Source organism: Pelobates fuscus, chromosome 6 (assembly GCF_036172605.1).
Source record: "Pelobates fuscus isolate aPelFus1 chromosome 6, aPelFus1.pri, whole genome shotgun sequence".
In the NCBI taxonomy this organism is placed as follows: Eukaryota; Metazoa; Chordata; class Amphibia; order Anura; family Pelobatidae; genus Pelobates; species Pelobates fuscus.
The window spans coordinates 8,652,005-8,673,401 of record NC_086322.1 but is presented as its reverse complement, the minus strand read 5'-3'; positions in this window follow the sequence as shown (position 1 = coordinate 8,673,401).

Here is a 21,397-nt window from a genome sequence, read left to right as displayed (position 1 = left end):
TAAATGCTAACTTTTAGTTTTTTACTATTTTGGCCACATCTGCGGAGTACCACAGTGGTTTCTTGAATTTTTTGCTTTTACTGACAAGCCTAATGCAATTTTCTGTTGCCTTCAGTAGTGCAGCTTTTAAATAATCCCATTTATTTTGGACTCCATTTAAGTTGCTCCAGTCTGATAATGACTCCTTTACACATATTCTAATTTTAGAAAAGTCTGATTGTGTGGTGTGACTCAGTCACTGTTCTTATATTAAACCACACTGACTGATGATCACTGGATCCTAAACTTTCACCTACAGTAATATCTGATACCAAATCTCCATTTGTTAACACTAAATCTAGTATGGCCTCTTTACGAGTTGGCTCCTCAACGACTTGTTTTAGAGACAATCCCAGTAGGGAGTTTAGAATATGTGTGCTTCTGGCACAAGTAGCTATTTTTGTTTTCCAATTCACATCAGGAAGATTAAAGTCACCCATGGTGATAACTTCCCCCTTCATTGTCATTTTAGCTATTTCTTCAACTAGTAGATTATCTAACTCTTCAATTTGTCCTGGGGGCCTATAAATCACACCTACACAAACTACTGTGTGATTACCAAATTCTAACGTAACCCAAATGGACTCTATGTTCGTCTCACTAACCTTTATTAGGCTAGATTTTATGCTATCCTTCACATACAGGGCCACCCCTCCCCCTTTCTTGCATTCCCTGTCTTTTCTATATAAAGAGTACCCTGGTATTGCTATGTCCCAGTCATTTTTTTCATTATACCATGTCTCAGTAACAGCGACTAAATCTACACTATCAGTTGCCATTATTGCCACAAGTTCATGGATCTTATTCCCTAAACTGCGAGCATTTGTAGACATGACTCTAAGCTTATCATTTTTTAACACACTTGCTACAGGCACCTTCTGTCCTTGTTTTGGGGGACAATTGGATTGATGTTTTATCACCCTTTTGCCCCCCCCTCCTAGTTTAAATACATCTTAGCAAAACCTCTGAACTGCTCACTGAGAACATTTGTTCCCTTTTGAGAAAGATGCAAACCATCTTTTTTGTACAGTTTATTTCCATTCCAAACAGAGGTACCATGAGCAATAAAGCCAAATCCTTGCTCCCGACACCATTCACCAAGCAACAATTTAAAGTCCCTAATACGCATCCGCCCGTCATTCTGAGTGTTATGCACAGGCAGAACTTCAAAAAATGACAGTGTGGAAGCAACCTGCCGTATATCATTGGCAAAAACACAAAAAACTTCCTTAACCTCTGAAACCTCATTGCAAGCCAAGTCATTTGTCCCTAAATGGACAAGTACATCCAATTCCCCTTCCTGCTTTGCTTGCTTAACAATATTACAGATACGTCTCCTGTCTCTGTGAGCAGTAGCTCCGGCAAGACACCATGTCCTTGACAGACACATGACTGTGGGCAGATGAGCGGGAACTGCTCAAGGCGGGAGACGGAGTGGCGGATGGTTGAGAGGGGGCAAGAAGGACAGCAGTGGTTGACGTGGCTGAAGATGCTAGACCAGGAGGAGGATGGCGGCTTAGAGTAGGCGTGCTGCTTGTACTCATGTGTTGATCCCATAGGCGTTTGTGATGTGAGATCATGTGCCTACGCAAAGCAGTTGTACCTAGGTGGGTGTTGGACCCCCACAACTCAGTTTCCTTTGGCACAGGTTGCAAATGGCATCGCTGTTGTCCGAGGCAGACACACAAAAAAAATGCCACGCTGCTGAGCTCTGCAATGACGGCATTCTGGTGGTGGACACAGCATGCGTTGATTGGCGTGCTGTCGGGCTGACCCCGGGTGCCAATGCATGCTGTCTGACTGTGCCACTAGCTCCTTGTGACGACCCCCCCTCTGCTTCCAACTCGTCTCCTCCTCCTCTCTGTCTCCCCATCTGAACTTTCGCCCTGTTCTTCTTCTTGCCGAGCGGGCACCCACGTGACATCCATGGACGCGTCGTCATCATCAACCGCTTCGCTTGTATCTGACAACTCAGAAAAGGAAGCAGCAGCGGGTACAACATCATCATCATCACACCGTACCTCCATGTGTTTAATGCTGCCTGCCTTAGACATATCACCTGTTATCTACATCCTCTAGCAATAATGGTTGCGCATCACTCATTTCTTCAAACGGGTGTGTGAATAACTCCTCTGACATACCAAGTAAAGCGGCTGTGGTGCTAGTTTTGGTGGTGGCGGCAGGCGGGTGAGTGGTATCTTGAGAGGTGCCTGAAGCTAAGCTGGAGGAGGATGGTGCGTCAAGGTTCCGAGCGGAGGCTGTACAAGATTGGGTGTCCTGTGTTAGCCAGTCAACTATGTCCTCAGAACTTTTCAAGTTCAGGGTACGTGGCTTCTGAAAACTGGGCATTATTCTAGGGCAAAAGGGAATCACAGCACCACGACCACGACGGCCCCTGCGGGGTGGCCTGCCTCTGCCTGTCAATTTTTGGGGGATTAGTGGTACTATGCGTGCAAGCTACTGAGAGACCAGATATGATTGGCAATGTAAACTGTAACAGTTCTGCAGAGCACACACTGTAGGCCTGATACACCCGCTTGAAGACAAGTAACTGCTATTCAATCTATAACAGTGAAAAAAAAAATTTGTTTTTAAAAGCACGCTATAGAGACACCAGATATGATTGGCAATGTGCACTGGAACAGTTCTGGAGAGCACATGCTGAAGGAAGGACAGACAGAGCCGCTTGAAGGACACTGACTGGCTGCTATTAGCTTACACTAGAAACCTTTTTTCTTTGTAAAAGCACGCTATAGAGACACCAGATATGATTGGCAATGTGCACTGGAACAGTTCTGCAAAGCACACACTGTAGGCCTGACACACCCGCTTGAAGACAAGTAACTGCTATTCAATCTATAACAGTGAAAAAAAAAATTGTTTTTAAAAGCACGCTATAGAGACACCAGATATGATTGGCAATGTGCACTGGAACAGTTCTGGAGAGCACACGCTGAAGGAAGGACTGACAGAGCCGCTTGAAGGACACTGACTGGCTGTTATTAGCTTACACTAGAAACCTTTTTTCTTTGTAAAAGCACGCTATAGAGACACCAGATATGATTGGCAATGTGCACTGGAACAGTTCTGCAGAGCACACACTGTAGGCCTGACACACCCGCTTGAAGACAAGTAACTGCTATTCAATCTATAACAGTGAAAAAAAAAATTTGTTTTTAAAAGCACGCTATAGAGACACCAGATATGATTGGCAATGTGCACTGGAACAGTTCTGCAGAGCACACACTGTAGGCCTGACACACCCGCTTGAAGACAAGTAACTGCTATTCAATCTATAACAGTGAAAAAAAAAATTTGTTTTTAAAAGCACGCTATAGAGACACCAGATATGATTGGCAATGTGCACTGGAACAGTTCTGGAGAGCACACGCTGAAGGAAGGACTGACAGAGCCGCTTGAAGGACACTGACTGACTGCTATTAGCTTACACTAGAAACCTTTTTTCTTTGTAAAAGCACGCTATAGAGACACCAGATATGATTGGCAATGTGCACTTGAACAGTTCTGCAGAGCACACACTGTAGGCCTGACACACCCGCTTGAAGACAAGTAACTGCTATTCAATCTATAACAGTGAAAAAAAAATTTGATTTTAAAAGCACGCTATAGAGACACCAGATATGATTGGCAATGTGCACTGGAACAGTTCTGCAGAGCACACACTGTAGGCCTGACACACCCGCTTGAAGACAAGTAACTGCTATTCAATCTATAACAGTGAAAAAAAAAAATTGTTTTTAAAAGCACGCTATAGAGACACCAGATATGATTGGCAATGTGCACTGGAACAGTTCTGGAGAGCACACGCTGAAGGAAGGACTGACAGAGCCGCTTGAAGGACACTGACTGGCTGTTATTAGCTTACACTAGAAACCTTTTTTCTTTGTAAAAGCACGCTATAGAGACACCAGATATGATTGGCAATGTGCACTGGAACAGTTCTGCAGAGCACACACTGTAGGCCTGACACACCCGCTTGAAGACAAGTAACTGCTATTCAATCTATAACAGTGAAAAAAAAAATTTGTTTTTAAAAGCACGCTATAGAGACACCAGATATGATTGGCAATGTGCACTGGAACAGTTCTGGAGAGCACACGCTGAAGGAAGGACTGACAGAGCCGCTTGAAGGACACTGACTGACTGCTATTAGCTTACACTAGAAACCTTTTTTCTTTGTAAAAGCACGCTATAGAGACACCAGATATGATTGGCAATGTGCACTTGAACAGTTCTGCAGAGCACACACTGTAGGCCTGACACACCCGCTTGAAGACAAGTAACTGCTATTCAATCTATAACAGTGAAAAAAAAATTTGATTTTAAAAGCACGCTATAGAGACACCAGATATGATTGGCAATGTGCACTGGAACAGTTCTGCAGAGCACACACTGTAGGCCTGACACACACGCTTGAAGACAAGTAAGTGCTATTCAATCTATAACAGTGAAAAAAAAATTGTTTTTAAAAGCACGCTATAGAGACACCAGATATGATTGGCAATGTTCACTGGAACAGTTCTGCAGAGCACACGCTGAAGGAAGGACTGACAGAGCCGCTTGAAGGACACTGACTGGCTGCTATTAGCTTACACTAGAAACCTTTTTTCTTTGTAAAAGCACGCTATAGAGACACCAGATATGATTGGAAATGTGCACTGGAACAGTTCTGCAGAGCACACACTGTAGGCCTGAAACACCCGCTTGAAGACAAGTAACTGCTATTCAATCTATAACAGTGAAAAAAAAAAAATGTTTTTAAAAGCACGCTATAGAGACACCAGATATGATTGGCAATGTGCACTGGAACAGTTCTGGAGAGCACACGCTGAAGGAAGGACTGACAGAGCCGCTTGAAGGACACTGACTGGCTGCTATTAGCTTACACTAGAAACCTTTTTTCTTTGTAAAAGCACGCTATAGAGACACCAGATATGATTGGCAATGTGCACTTGAACAGTTCTGCAGAGCACACACTGTAGGCCTGACACACCCGCTTGAAGACAAGTAACTGCTATTCAATCTATAACAGTGAAAAAAAAATTTTGTTTTTAAAAGCACGCTATAGAGACACCAGATATGATTGGCAATATGCACTGGAACAGTTCTGCAGAGCACACACTGTAGGCCTGACACACCCGCTTGAAGACAAGTAACTGCTATTCAATCTATAACAGTGAAAAAAAAAATTGTTTTTAAAAGCACACTATAGAGACACCAGATATGATTGGCAATGTGCACTGGAACAGTTCTGCAGAGCACACACTGTAGGCCTGACACACCCGCTTGAAGACAAGTAACTGCTATTCAATCTATAACAGTGAAAAAAAAAATTGTTTTTAAAAGCACGCTATAGAGACACCAGATATGATTGGCAATGTGCACTGGAACAGTTCTGGAGAGCACACGCTGAAGGAAGGACTGACAGAGCCGCTTGAAGAACACTGACTGGCTGCTATTAGCTTACACTAGAAACCTTTTTTCTTTGTAAAAGCACGCTATAGAGACACCAGATATGATTGGCAATGTGCACTGGAACAGTTCTGCAGAGAACACGCTGAAGGAAGGCCTGACACACCCGCTTGAAGACAAGTAACTGCTATTCAATCTATAACAGTGAAAAAAAAAAATTAGTTTTTTAAAGCACGCTATAGAGACACCAGATATGATTGGCAATGTGCACTGGAACAGTTCTGCAGAGCACACACTGTAGGCCTGACACACCCGCTTGAAGACAAGTAACTGCTATTCAATCTATAACAGTGAAAAAAAAATTGTTTTTAAAAGCACGCTATAGAGACACCAGATATGATTGGCAATGTGCACTGGAACAGTTCTGGAGAGCACACGCTGAAGGAAGGACTGACAGAGCCGCTTGAAGGACACTGACTGGCTGCTATTAGCTTACACTAGAAACCTTTTTTCTTTGTAAAAGCACGCTATAAAGACACCAGATATGATTGGCAATGTGCACTTGAACAGTTCTGCAGAGCACACACTGTAGGCCTGACACACCCGCTTGAATACAAGTAACTGCTATTCAATCTATAACAGTGAAAAAAAAATGTGTTTTTAAAAGCACGCTATAGAGACACCAGATATGATTGGCAATGTGCACTGGAACAGTTATGGAGAGCACACGCTGAAGGAAGGACTGACAGAGCCGCTTGAAGGACACTGACTGGCTGCTATTAGCTTACACTAGAAACCTTTTTTCTTTGTAAAAGCACGCTATAGAGACACCAGATATGATTGGCAATGTGCACTTGAACAGTTCTGCAGAGCACACACTGTAGGCCTGACACACCCGCTTGAAGACAAGTAACTGCTATTCAATCTATAACAGTGAAAAAAAAAATTGTTTTTAAAAGCACGCTATAGAGACACCAGATATGATTGGCAATGTGCACTGGAACAGTTCTGCAGAGCACACACTGTAGGCCTGACACACCCGCTTGAAGACAAGTAACTGCTATTCAATCTATAACAGTGAAAAAAAAATTTGTTTTTAAAAGCACGCTATAGAGACACCAGATATGATTGGCAATGTGCACTGGAACAGTTCTGGAGAGCACACGCTGAAGGAAGGACTGACAGAGCCGCTTGAAGGACACTGACTGGCTGCTATTAGCTTACACTAGAAACCTTTTTTCTTTGTAAAAGCACGCTATAGAGACACCAGATATGATTGGCAATGTGCACTTGAACAGTTCTGCAGAGCACACACTGTAGGCCTGACACACCCGCTTGAAGACAAGTAACTGCTATTCAATCTATAACAGTGAAAAAAAATTTGATTTTAAAAGCACGCTATAGAGACACCAGATATGATTGGCAATGTGCACTGGAACAGTTCTGCAGAGCACACGCTGAAGGAAGGACTGACAGAGCCGCTTGAAGGACACTGACTGGCTGCTATTAGCTTACACTAGAAACCTTTTTTCTTTGTAAAAGCACGCTAAAGAGACACCAGATATGATTGGCAATGTGCACTTGAACAGTTCTGCAGAGCACACACTGTAGGCCTGACACACCCGCTTGAAGACAAGTAACTGCTATTCAATCTATAACAGTGAAAAAAAAAATTGTTTTTAAAAGCACGCTATAGAGACACCAGATATGATTGGCAATGTGCACTGGAACAGTTCTGCAGAGCACACGCTGAAGGAAGGACTGACAGAGCCGCTTGAAGGACAATGACTGGCTGCTATTAGCTTACACTAGAAACCTTTTTTCTTTGTAAAAGCACGCTATAGAGATACCAGATATGATTGGCAATGTGCACTTGAACAGTTCTGCAGAGCACACACTGTAGGCCTGACACACCCGCTTGAAGACAAGTAACTGCTATTCAATCTATAACAGTGAAAAAAAAAATTGTTTTTAAAAGCACGCTATAGAGACACCAGATATGATTGGCAATGTGCACTGGAACAGTTCTGGAGAGCACACGCTGAAGGAAGGACTGACAGAGCCGCTTGAAGGACACTGACTGGCTGCTATTAGCTTACACTAGAAACCTTTTTTCTTTGTAAAAGCACGCTATAGAGACACCAGATATGATTGGCAATGTGCACTTGAACAGTTCTGCAGAGCACACACTGTAGGCCTGACACACCCGCTTGAAGACAAGTAACTGCTATTCAATCTATAACAGTGAAAAAAAACATTTTGTTTTTAAAAGCACGCTATAGAGACTCCAGATATGATTGGCAATGTGCACTGGAACAGTTTTGGAGAGCACACGCTGAAGGAAGGACTGACAGAGCCGCTTGAAGGACACTGACTGGCTGCTATTAGCTTACACTAGAAACCTTTTTTCTTTGTAAAAGCACGCTATAGAGACACCAGATATGATTGGCAATGTGCACTGGAACAGTTCTGCAGAGAACACGCTGAAGGAAGGACTGACAGAGCCGCTTGAAGGACACTGACTGGCTGCTATTAGCTTACACTAGAAACCTTTTTTCTTTGTAAAAGCACGCTAAAGAGACACCAGATATGATTGGCAACTGTCAAAGCACGCTGGCACAGGTCTGCAGAGCACACGCTGAAGTAGGCCTGACACCCAGACGCTTGCAGACAACTAACTGCTCTTCTATTACAGTGAAAAAAAATTATTTCTTTTAAATCTAAAGCTTAACCTATTGTAAAAACAGATATGAGTGGTGGCACTGACTGTGCAAATGGGCAAGGCATCCAACCTGACACAGAAGCTGGCAGGCAGGCAACTGCTCTTCTATTACAGTGAAAAAAAAATTATTTATTTTAAATCTAAAGCTTAACCTATTGTTAAAACAGATATGAGTGGTGGCACTGACTGTGCAAATGGGCAAGGCATCCAACCTGACACAGAAGCTGGCAGGCAGGCAACTGCTCTTCTATTACAGTGAAAAAAAAAATATTTATTTTAAATCTAAAGCTTAACCTATTGTTAAAACAGATATGAGTGGTGGCACTGACTGTGCAAATGGGCAAGGCATCCAACCTGACACAGAAGCTGGCAGGCAGGCAACTGCTCTTCTATTACAGTGAAAACAAATTATTTATTTTAAATCTAAAGCTTAACCTATTGTTAAAACAGATATGAGTGGTGGCACTGACTGTGCAAATGGGCAAGGCATCCAACCTGACACAGAAGCTGGCAGGCAGGCAACTGCTCTTCTATTACAGTGAAAACAAATTATTTCTTTTAAATCTAAAGCTTAACCTATTGTAAAAACAGATATGAGTGGTGGCACTGGGCAAGTAGGCACAGTATCCAATGTGAACCTCACACAGAAGCTGGCAGGCAGGCACCTGCAATTACATTACACAGGAAAAAAAAAAAAAAAGCAGCCTGATGTTATAGCCCTAAAAAGGGCTTTTTGGGGTGCTGTCCTTACAGCAGAGATCAGATGAGTCCTTCAGGATTGTAGTGGACACTGAATACCCTAGCCTAGCTATCAATTTCCCTATCTAATCAGCAGCTGCTAAACTTTCCCTCCTCTCACTAAGCATGCAGCTTCAGAATGAATCGAAAATGGATGCTGGGAGGGAGGTTGGAGGGTGTGGAAGGGAGGGAGTGCTGCTGATTGGCTGGAATGTGTCTGCTGACCGAGAGGCACAGGGTCAAAGTTTGCCCAATGATGACGAATAGGGGGCGGATCGAACTGCGCATGTGTCCGCCCGCCGCGGCGAACGCGAATACGCTAAGTTCGCCGGGAACTGTTCGCCGGCGGACAGTTCGGTACATCACTAGGCTTCATATTACCACTGCAAATTAATTATATCATCAATTGCAAAGGCAACATAGAGTATATCAATATCCTGCTGCTTTAACTCTTTGTACGATGTTTGTAATATGACGTCTATCAATATACTGCTGTTATAACCCTTTCACACTATTTGTAATAAAGAGTTTATCTGTACCCTGCACTTTAAGGATATTGTGGAAGACCGCCTGGCACCCCAACTGGGTGCCTCCTCCAATCGCTGCTTCCTTGTAACACTGAGTACTTCTAAGCACTCCACCAGACACCATAACCCCCGTAAACCCCACAATGAGCATTACAGCTTGTTTGGGATCTCACTATCCTCCACCCACCCTGGACCCTAGACCAGGATCCAACTACCAGTGGGTAGACCTCTCCTAGTCTAGAGAGTACAAGGGCAGTACAAGGGCAAGTGATTATAACCCAGGGGAGTATAGTGATATAGCAATCCCCAGAGTAGATACAGCTGTTCCCCCACACACATGAGATGAGACTCTATGTTGAGGGTAAGCAGGAACACGTTTAATGGCAGCCACAACTGGCCTTATATGCAGTTCCCCATACAAGGGGTTTCCTAATACATATAACAGGGGCATTCCCCACTGGACCTGAGAGTAGACTACAGTAGGAACATATACATGATTACATTGGCTCTCAGGTCCAGGACACTCACATACAAAACAAGGTAATCACTCCCCTGTGCCTGAGAGATAATTGAGTCAGGAACTGTACTAAACTCAATTATCTCCAGGCACAGAAAAAAACACATTTTGACAACCTCCCGAAAGTACCCCAAAAACACATGGAAACCCCACAAAAGTCACATCCTCTGATAGCCCCGATCTGGGGAACTAACATATCCAAAAATCACCCAGATCGGTTCAGGGATTCGGGATTTCCATGGAGGTCATAATTTGACCGACCGTACACGAGGCTCCTGCCCAAAAGAGTTCCATAAAATCAGGCTATGCAGTCGATCTCTTTCAATGGTTCACAATACAACAGAATATGAATGCAACCAGTTTGTATGTACACTTAGTCTGTGTCTTTTGTTCGGGAGTGTGTCTCTTGTTCTGGAGTGTGTCTTGGTGGTGGCAGCATTAAAATAGTAATATTTATAGTATGGGTCATTATTTCCGGTCTTGTGCAGGCAAATAGTAAACTTTAACCCTTTCACCACCACAACTGCTTCACACACACTCTTCAAGTAGGGTGCATTCATGACAGTTAGCACTGCCTGTTGTGTGTGTATCTCTTCAGTCTACCTAGCTATTTGTATTGCATATGGATCTTTGTGCCCAGCCCTGTGTATTATATAGATCTGTTTATTTTTTTCTCTGCTTGATTTATTGTATGAACATCTCTGTATGATGCTCAGCTCTCAATATTGTATGAGTATCTCTGTACTGAATAGGGAGGAGTAACATTCGGAGGGAGGAGTCCGGTGTCCCACCATATTAAAACTTCAACAGCCATCACTGCTCCAGGTGAGTAGCTCCGGGACTAAAGGTTAGAGTTCTATATTTACAGTGATGGGGCAACCATAATTATTCTCATTACTTTGGTACATTGCTAAGTCCTCAATAAAGAGTGGCTAAATACCAAACACTAAACACAAGAGTGACAATACCCACAAAGTAGACTCGGTTGTGCTCTCCCTTATTTGCTTCTTACTAGCTGTGGTACAAAGAACTGCAGTGCATGTTACCTACATTTTTTTATTTTTTAGGAAGGGATTGGATGAATAAAAGACTTGCCTCATGGCTCTTGATGGCCTATACTTCTGAGTGATGAAGGTAGAAGACCTGTGCATAAGAGACAAGGCAATTAGGTAGATTGTCTGTGCCTGTTTGCTTTTAACTACCAAAAGGAATGGTTCTTACATTCCTTGGAGGTATGGCAGACAAGCAGATGTGGAACATTGTACTGTGAAAGCAATTCTTTGGCTGTTGGGGAAAAAATCAGCTATGCACGGGACAAAGACCCTCGGGTGGATGGATGTAGACCAACCCCCTCCCTCTCGGAATTCCGGTAATTGTTAAGGAGACAGAGACGTTGTTTTCCAAACCAATTCAAGTTTCTTTATTGGACACAAGTTATATTTATACATATCTTTAATGGTGTGGGTATGAGTGTATGGGCATAACAGTTGCATAACAGTTGTTATTTATCACAAGCAGCTGTTTCTCATTACATCTTATGTTGAGTTACACAAATATATTGATTAAAACCACATGTTACAAATACCAAAGAAAAGGAACCTTTGGACAATAATAAGAACATATGATGTAAGCAGTAAGGTTTTCCGAGAAATTAAATATCAAACAGCTATTCCAAGTTTCAAAATAACTTTAATATGACCAGCTAGAATAGATAGTTAAATGGATATTCTATCCTTCTCAAATGGATATTCTATCAAAAAAGGAATGGTTCTTACATTCCTTGGAGGTGTGGCAGACAAGCAGATGTGGAACATTGTACTGTGAAAGCAATGTTTTGGCAAGCCTAATAAAAATGATAATGAATTGAGTGCATACTAGGAATCAAGAGGTGTCCCAAAGTGGTAAGCATATGATTCATTGTAATTCATTAAATATTTAAAGGACCACTATAGTGCCAGGAAAACAAACTTGTTTTCCTGGCACTATAGGGTCATTAGGTCCCCCCACCCTCAGGGCCCCCCTCCCACTGTGCTGAAGGGGTTAAAACCCCTTCAGCCTCTTACCTTTCTCCAGCACCGGGCTCCCTCGGCGCTGGTGACCTCTCCTCCCCCTGCCGACGTCAAATCCGAATGCACATGCGTGGCAAAAGTCGCGCGCACATTCAAACCGCCCATAGGAAAGCATTACTCAATGCTTTCCTATGGACGTCCAGCATCTTCTCACTGTGATTTTCACAGTGAGAATTGCAGAAGCGCCTCTAGCAACTGTCATTGAGACAGCCACTAGAGGCTGGATTTCTCTGAAACTGCTATATTTTCAGCTGCAGGGTTAAAACTAGAGGGACCTGGCACCCAGACCACTTAATTTAGCTGAAGTGGTCTGGATGCCTATAGTGGTCCTTTAATGCATGCAAATCACAGGTGATTTTTTAATACCTAATATCTAGTATATCTAAAAATGATCAAAAATCCTGAGGAAGGTCCCTGCGTGGACCGAAACGTTGATTTCTTGACACATGGAATAAAGCCGATTTCTCAATTTTGATACCATAAGTCCATGAGTGCAGCCTCTATTTCTCTTCTATTTTGTATATATATATATATATATATATATATATATACGAAAAAGCAATTGGGAATGCAGTAAATAATTTTGCACTATAATCAAGACCTAGTGTGCTCCCTTTATTGCTTTTTCGTATATATAACACGGGATTGCACCTAGGCTTATTTATGTTTGAGAGTTTTTTCAATAAGGAGGAGTGCCTGGCTCTGGATTTTGTTTATATATATATATATATATATATATATATATATATATATATATATATATTAAACAGAAATACATCTGTTTCCTTGTACAATTAAATGTGTTTTTGTATTTAATTCAGGTCTCCATAAAATAATGTAACATTTTGGAAAAAATATGCATCCTAAAAGTCCAGCACTTGACATCAATATTGCAAATATCTCTACAGCCACCATGTATTTCCCTTTGGTGCTAAGATAGGCTGGGATCATTGCAATCCAAACACTGTAGAACACCAGCATGCTGAAGGTGATGTACTTGGCCTCATTAAAACTGTCCGGTAATGTCCTCACCATGAAAGCCAGAACAAAACTCATAGCAGCCAAAAACCCCATGTAACTTAATACACAATAGAAAGCAGTGACCAGTCCTTCATTGCATTGAATTATAATCTTTTCCTGGTAAGAATGCCTATCTACCTCCTGATGGGGTGGAGATATACCCAGCCATATAATACATAATATAACTTGAAAAGATGAGCACAACAAGACTACAGAATTCTGCAGTTTGGGTCCAAACCATTTTCTCCATATACTGCCAGGTTTTGTGGCTTTGAAAGCGAGGCACACCATGATTGTCTTGGCCAATATAGAAGACATGGCTATTGAATAGATGACTCCGACACAGGTCTGACGGAGCATGCAGATTACATCAGAAGGATGACCAAAGAACAGAAAAACACAGAGGAAGCTCATCATGATGGAGACCAGGAGAATGTAGCTGAGATTTTGGTTATTTGCTCTAACAATAGCTGTATTTTGATAGGCTATAAATATTCTAAATATGATAGCAGTTATAATACAGAATAGGACTGACAATGCCACCAACACCATAGCGATCCAGTCACTGGTAATAGACAGGAATTCAATCTGCTTAGGAATGCATTTATCTCTTCTCTTACTGGACCATTCAGTGTCTGGGCATTTTAAGCAACTTTTACTATCTGCAAAAAATAAATAAACAAGTGGCAAAATAGAAAAATGTTATCAAATAATAATACAGAAACACTCAATAGATAAGTAAATAGAAAATGAAACAAATCAAGTGTGAACCAAACTCCACGGTGTGGAAGTAAAAGGGAGTTATCATTCATTTTTAATTGAAGCCTTGTTGCAAAATGAAATGTTATTATGAAAGCATATTACACTTATCTGGAGTTTTATTGTTGGAGTCTCATTAACCCCTTAAGGACGGAGCCAATTGTACACATTTTGATCAAAACAAAATGTAAAAAAAACCTGGAATTTGTTCTAACAGGTTGTCCAACCATAATTCATCTCTTTCATATTAAGTGCACCCACACTTATTTTATATCAATTTGTTCAGGAGAAATAGGGCTTTCATTGTGTATCACATATTTATATATGAAACATAATTTTATGTGAATAAAATCTAAAAAAGTATGAGAAATTAAGAAATGTTATTTTTCAAGTTCTGCATGGTATTTTAACTGTGAATGTCATAATACTGTCACACATATTTATATTCAGCGATGTCACACAATTACAACAGTACCCCCCATGTACATGTTTTATGAGATTTTGGAAACTTACAGCAGTAAAATGTAGGGCTTTCCCCTTTTCCATTTTTGCAAATTGAAATCTGAGAGATTGGTTTGCTGGGCCTATGTTGCCTTTGAGACGGTATGGTAGCCCAGGAATGAAAATGAACCCCATCTTGGCTTACCATTTTTAAAATCAGACAACCCAGGGTATTCAAAATGGGATATGTCCAGTCTTTTTTAGTAGCCAATTAGTCACAAACACTGGCTAAAGTTAGTGTTCTTATTTGTTTTTTGCTTTTTTTTTTACACAAAAACTGTGTAAACTGGAGAGTTTACTGGAGATATCATCATCATGATAATTTGTTTGTGCAAAATATGCGGAAAATAAATAGGAACGCTAACTTTGGCCAGTGTTTGTGACTACTAAAGGTGGCTACTGAAGGTGGCTACTAAAACAGAGTGGACATACTCCATTTGCAATAACCTGGGTCGTCTATTTTTGAAAATGGTTTCCCATGATGGGTATAATATTCATTCCTGGGCTGATGCACGATGAAAGCCCTGTTTCTCCTGAACAAAAACACTATGATATGAAAACTATATACAAATATATACAGGGTCAGTACAAACCACTATGTGCTAACCTGTTAATTAGTAAGAATATGCAACAAACAAGAGGTCATCATTGAGATGTCACCCATTTTTGCTTACCGTCTTTATAGTAAGAACAATAATGTGGAATTCTCTACATAAAAAGGTTGTCTCATGAAATTTTGTAGATATTTTTACAAGCTGTGTTTCATCAGTTTTTTTTTGTGCAAAATTTGAAAATGAAAGGATATAATTGATATGTATGTGAAAAGGTTGTTAATTCAAGGAGAAATATAGGCTTGTCAAAGTCAAGAAGGATTTTTTCCTCTTTTTGTGGCATAATAGGGAATGGCTACACTTTTTTTGTTTGTTTATTTATGGCTTCTTTAGGATCGACAGCAAGAATGGATTACAAGGTTGAACTTGATAGACTTTTTTCAACCTGGACTACTATGGTTTTTGTGCAGTCCTTTCTGGAATTTCATCTACTTCAGTTAAAAATTATATTAAAGAAAAGGTTGATTGTATAAAAATAAAAAATAAAAAATATGTAAAATTTGAAAATCTCTAATAGCAAAGCATTTACATTTAATTCAGACAAAATAAAATATGGGGAATTGTGGGTTTACAATTGGCCTCCTACATTAAACGACCAAATGAGGAGAAGACGCACAAGGCCTGTAAAGGCCATCTTAAAGCGGCACTGTAATGCCAAACATACCTTTCCCCAATCGATTCCTCTTTTTATCCTCTCTCAGGATCTGTTCTTAATTTCTTCCTATCAGCTCTAGTTTTCTTTAAAACATAAGACAAAGTAGGGACTATTTTTTCTTATGGAGGTTTCCTATGCTTGACCATCTCTGACCAGCGGAGGAGCAAAGTGTGCTCCGTTTCCTGTGGTCAGAGAAATGTTCTCACAATTCTCACCTTTCCTCCGTGATCTCGTGATGCTTCCTGCCAGTATTCACGAACATCCTGTCACTTAGACAGAATGCTGGCGAAACTACCGAATTTTGTTCTAACAGAATGAGAACAGTTTCTCCATTCGGCTTAGGATGCAATTCAGGACTTTATTCAGATTGGAATTTCATTGAAATGATCCGATTTGTGCCGCGGCCGCATCTTGCAGCCGCTTAGTAGATAACTCCCTAATTCCCACAGTATCAGTAATCTATCTACCAAAAGGCTGAAAGACCTAAATTAATCTTTTTGACAAATTTACTAATACTAAGTAAAGATTACTTAGTATTAGTAAATTCAGCCCCTCCTCGCTATATTGAGAGTAAAAAAAAATGAAAAAAAGCAAACCCTAGAGTTCCCCCACCGGAGCCCTCACCCATGCCACGTGAGTGGGGGCTATTAAACTGAATGGGGGACCTAGTGTGGGGGTGGGGGTCCTAAATGAAAATGTGGAGGAACCTATTGCCCTCCCTCCTTGCTCCCACCAATGAGCAGCAGGTGGGGACCCTAAATTACAATAAGGGGGTGTCCTATTGTCCTCCCTCCTGACCCCCACCCATGAGAAGCAGATGGGGGCCCAAAATTACAATAAGGGGGAGGGACCTATTGTCCTCCCTCCCTGGCGCCCACCCAAGGGCTAAATGTAACCCCGCCAGGTGACTAGAGGTCCCCAAGCCCCTAGTCACACCCCCAACCAAAAAATATTTTAATACATTCCTACCTACCCCTCTCATTCTAAAAATAGTGAGGGGGGAACAATAAAACTAAATACCTGTAAATAAAACAAACTTACCATTCGATATCTTCTTTTTTCTAAAAACCTTCTTTTATCAGGCCCAGAAAAGGGCAAATAAAAATCCACAAAACCAATCGAGCTTTGAAAATAAAATAAAAAACCAGAGCGCAAAAAATACCTTGGAAAAAAAAATCATGATGGTAAAAAAGGGGCAGAGGCAGCAAATGCCAAACACAACCCTGGCCATTCAGCATCTCCTCATAGAGGGAATGATTATACTCACCTGAACAAATACAATAAGCTGTAGTTGTTCTGGTGACTATATTGCCCCTTTAAGTAACTGTTATACTTTAGAACCACATTTAAACCTGTATATTTTGTTTGTTCTGCAGCCAAATAAAATATATGGTAGATCATGCAAACGTTTGCTATAATTATGATGATATACTTCTTCTGTAGCTCAGATATTTGCATAGCTAAATATCATAAATAAATGTAGCTTAACTTATAGACAGACAAGGATGAATTATTGGATAAAAAGAAAGGAGGTTTTGCGCACACATTGGACGTATAGTAAATTCTGAAAGATAAACAACTATCATAGGGCAATATATAAAATCCCAATAATAATAAAAGGAGTAATATGAAGCACTCACACTTTAAAGAGCCATATAAGTCGGCTCTCTACTTTGAAGACACATAAAGTATTCCCAGTAAAGTGCTCTTGTGCAGATTGGTCCCACCATCAGATATCGTCTGGATACAATCAGGAACCAGGATAAGTTGAAAGTAAAATACTTTATTCACAATAAAAGATAAAAAAACGATTAGCACAACGCGTTTCGACCACTCTCTTGGTCTTCCTCAGGTGCAATGGTGGTATATCAGACAATTTCTGTTTATATACTACATACTTCGTTAGAAAATTAATTAATTAGTAAAACACATACACATAATCACAAAAACCCCACCCTCCATGTCCATATATGGTAATTCCGGTGCACATGCCCTCCAAAAATGGTGTATTTTTGTCCTCAACGCTGTGAGGAACGACCTCCTCATCATGGCCGTGCGTTCCAAATACTTACGTGCGCTCACGTGACTTCCGTTTTTTCTGCCGATACGTCATTTCCGTCTGCTGCTTTCAGCATTGAGATTTTCCTGTCCTTTAGTATACAGCGTTTTCAGAATGATGCGCATCTGACGTCACTTCCGTTTCGTTCGGAATCATAGGGGAGTGGGGAGGATCAAATAACAGTCTCTTTTACAAGTCCAAAATCTATAGAAATCCAGGTTTTAGCTCAATAAAAATTTGAGATAGTGGGAGAGAGATGTTATAGAAGAGAGGACAAGATAAGAATATTTTAGTAAGAGATAATACCTTATAAAACCATAAATGATATTAAGAAATTATATTAAAAAATTATGTCTATAAAAAATAGCAATAAAATAGTTATAAAAAGTTATAAAAGGTTTGTACAGCAGCTTCATAAAATAGGACCGATATCAAAATCTAAATTTAAACCCCTAGGATATAAAGTTTGCATGTCAAAGATCCAGGAGCTTTCCTTTTTACTAAGGTTTAAAGCACTATTCCCTCCTCTCCAGTTATTTGAAACTTTTTGAATAGCCATAAATTCTAAATCTTTTGGATTTGACTGATGGACTTCTAGAAAATGCTTAGACACACTGTGGTTGAGGAAACCTTTTTTTATATTTCTAATATGTTCACTCAAACGGATTTTTAACAACCTTGACGTTTTTCCTACATATTGTAAACCACAGGGACATTGTAATAAATAAATAACATTTTTTGATTCACAGGAAATAAAAGAACATACAGAATACTGTTTCTTAGTTATAGACGATAAAAAAGTTTCTTTTTTTCTTTTACTGACTTTGGTGCTTTTACAAGCGTTACAGTTTCCGCAATGAAAGAAGCCTTTCTGTTTCTTAGACCAATCTTCTATAAATGTATGTTTTTCTTCAGCATTAATAAAACTTGAAGTTAAAATTTGTTTTAAATTCCTGGCTCCTCTAAAAACGAATTTTGTTTTTTCCCCTAAAAATTCTTTAATACCATGTTCTTGGTTAAGAATGTGCCAGTTTTTGCTGATGGTTTTTTTTTAAAACACCAATATTGCTTGCATAGTTAAAGATGAACGAAATTTGATTTGATTTTAGACTTTCTTTTTTTCACTTATATTTAAGCAAATCAGACCTTTCTATAATGTCTACATTTTTAAAATCTCTCTCAAGTGCATCCTCATTATAACCCTTTCGTAAAAATTGTTGTTTTAAAAATTCAGATTGTTCCTTAAAACCCTTTCGTTCTGTACAATTATGTTTTAGACGTAAAAATTGTCCTTTTGGTATATTCTGCAACCAGGGGTCATGGTGACAACTTTTAATATCAATAAAACTATTAATACCAACTTGTTTAAAAAAAGTTTTGTTTTTAACCTGATTATTACTGATAAAAATGTTAAGATCTAAAAAGTCTATAGAAACCGGGTTAATATTTTTAGTCAATTTGATCCCCCAATTATTTGAATTCAAATAATTAAAAAAATTAGTAAAATCTTCTCCGTTTCCTTCCATATAATAAATATATCATCTATATATCTTTTGTAGAGGACCAAGTTTGCCCCAAATTCATGTCCCTGGTACACAAACGTGTTCTCCCAGAAGGACATGAAAAGATTGGCATAACTTGGGGCAAACTTGGTCCCCATAGCTGTACCGCGTATTTGAAGAAAAAAAAAAAACGTTTTGAAACCAGAAGTAGTTGTTAGTTAAGATCATAAAAATACCTTGAGTTAAAAACGTAACTTGTGCTTCTGTGAATTGTTTGGATTGCTTAAGATAAAATTCTACCGCTTCCAATCCCTTTTGGTGTTCAATAATAGTATATAGACTTGTTACGTCACACGTAACTAAAAAATATCCCTCTTCCTATTTAAAATCGTCCAGAATATTTAAAAGGCTCATAGAGTCCTTTAGATAAGCTAGACATTATTTTACTAGAGGTTGTAAAAAATAATCTATATATTGGGATAAAAAAAAAGAAACTTTTTTATCGTCTATAACTAAGAAACAGTATTCTGTATGTTCTTTTATTTCCTGTGAATCAAAAAATGTTATTTATTTATTACAATGTCCCTGTGGTTTACAATATGTAGGAAAAACGTCAAGGTTGTTAAAAATCCGTGTGAGTGAACATATTAGAAATATAAAAAAAGGTTTCCTCAACCACAGTGTGTCTAAGCATTTTCTAGAAGTCCATCAGTCAAATCCAAAAGATTTAGAATTTATGGCTATTCAAAAAGTTTCAAATAACTGGAGAGGAGGGAATAGTGCTTTAAACCTTAGTAAAAAGGAAAGCTCCTGGATCTTTGACATGCAAACTTTATATCCTAGGGGTTTAAATTTAGATTTTGATATCGGTCCTATTTTATGAAGCTGCTGTACAAACCTTTTATAACTTTTTATAACTATTTTATTGCTATTTTTTATAGACATAATTTTTTAATATAATTTCTTAATATCATTTATGGTTTTATAAGGTATTATCTCTTACTAAAATATTCTTATCTTGTCCTCTCTTCTATAACATCTCTCTCCCACTATCTCAAATTTTTATTGAGCTAAAACCTGGATTTCTATAGATTTTGGACTTGTAAAAGAGACTGTTATTTGATCCTCCCCACTCCCCTATGATTCCGAACGAAACGGAAGTGACGTCAGATGCGCATCATTCTGAAAACGCTGTATACTAAAGGACAGGAAAATCTCAATGCTGAAAGCAGCAGACGGAAATGACGTATCGGCAGAAAAAACGGAAGTCACGTGAGCGCACGGAAGTATTTGGAATGCACGGCCATGATGAGGAGGTCGTTCCTCACAGCATGGAGGACAAAAATACACAATTTTTGGAGGGCATGTGCACCGGAATTACCATATATGGACATGGAGGGTGGGGTTTTTGTGATTATGTGTATGTGTTTTACTAATTAATCAATTTTCTAACGAAGTATGTAGTATATAAACAGAAATTGTCTGATATACCACCATTGCACCTGAGGAAGACCAAGAGAGTGGTCGAAACGCGTTGTGCTAGTCGTTTTTTTATCTTTTATTGTGAATAAAGTATTTTACTTTCAACTTTTCCTGGTTCCTGATTGTATCCAGACGATATCTGATGGTGGGACCAATCTGCACAAGAGCACTTTACTGGGAATACTTTATGTGTCTTCAAAGTAGAGAGCCGACTTATATGGCTCTCTAAAGTGTGAGTGCTTCATATTACTCCTTTTATTATTATTGGGATTTTATATATTGCCCTATGATAGTTGTTTATCTTTCAGAATTTACTATACATCCAATGTGTGCGCAAAACCTCCTTTCTTTTTATCCAATTCTGTACATGTAAGTGTTTTTTGGTGACAAAAACACGGGTTGGTTTGTTTGACGCACTGGGATTTTATGTACATATTTGTATAGCGCCATTTCACCTATTCTCTGTGTTTGTAAGGATGAATTATTGCTGAGTGGGCAGTGGAGGTATCACTAGGCTGTAATGTAACTACAGCATTTTTTTCTGAAAAGACAGTGATTACTGCAAAAGGGAATGATTATACTCACCAGAACAAATACGATAAGCTGCACCTTTTAACCTAACTGATTTATTTGCTGTATTGCCATTTTCCATTATGTTTACGTGCGTTTATGTCACAATAAAAATACAATCATTTGTAAACTGTCCTGATATTTACTGTAGAAACATAAATTACCTTTGAACAATGATTTTCAGAGTCTGGGG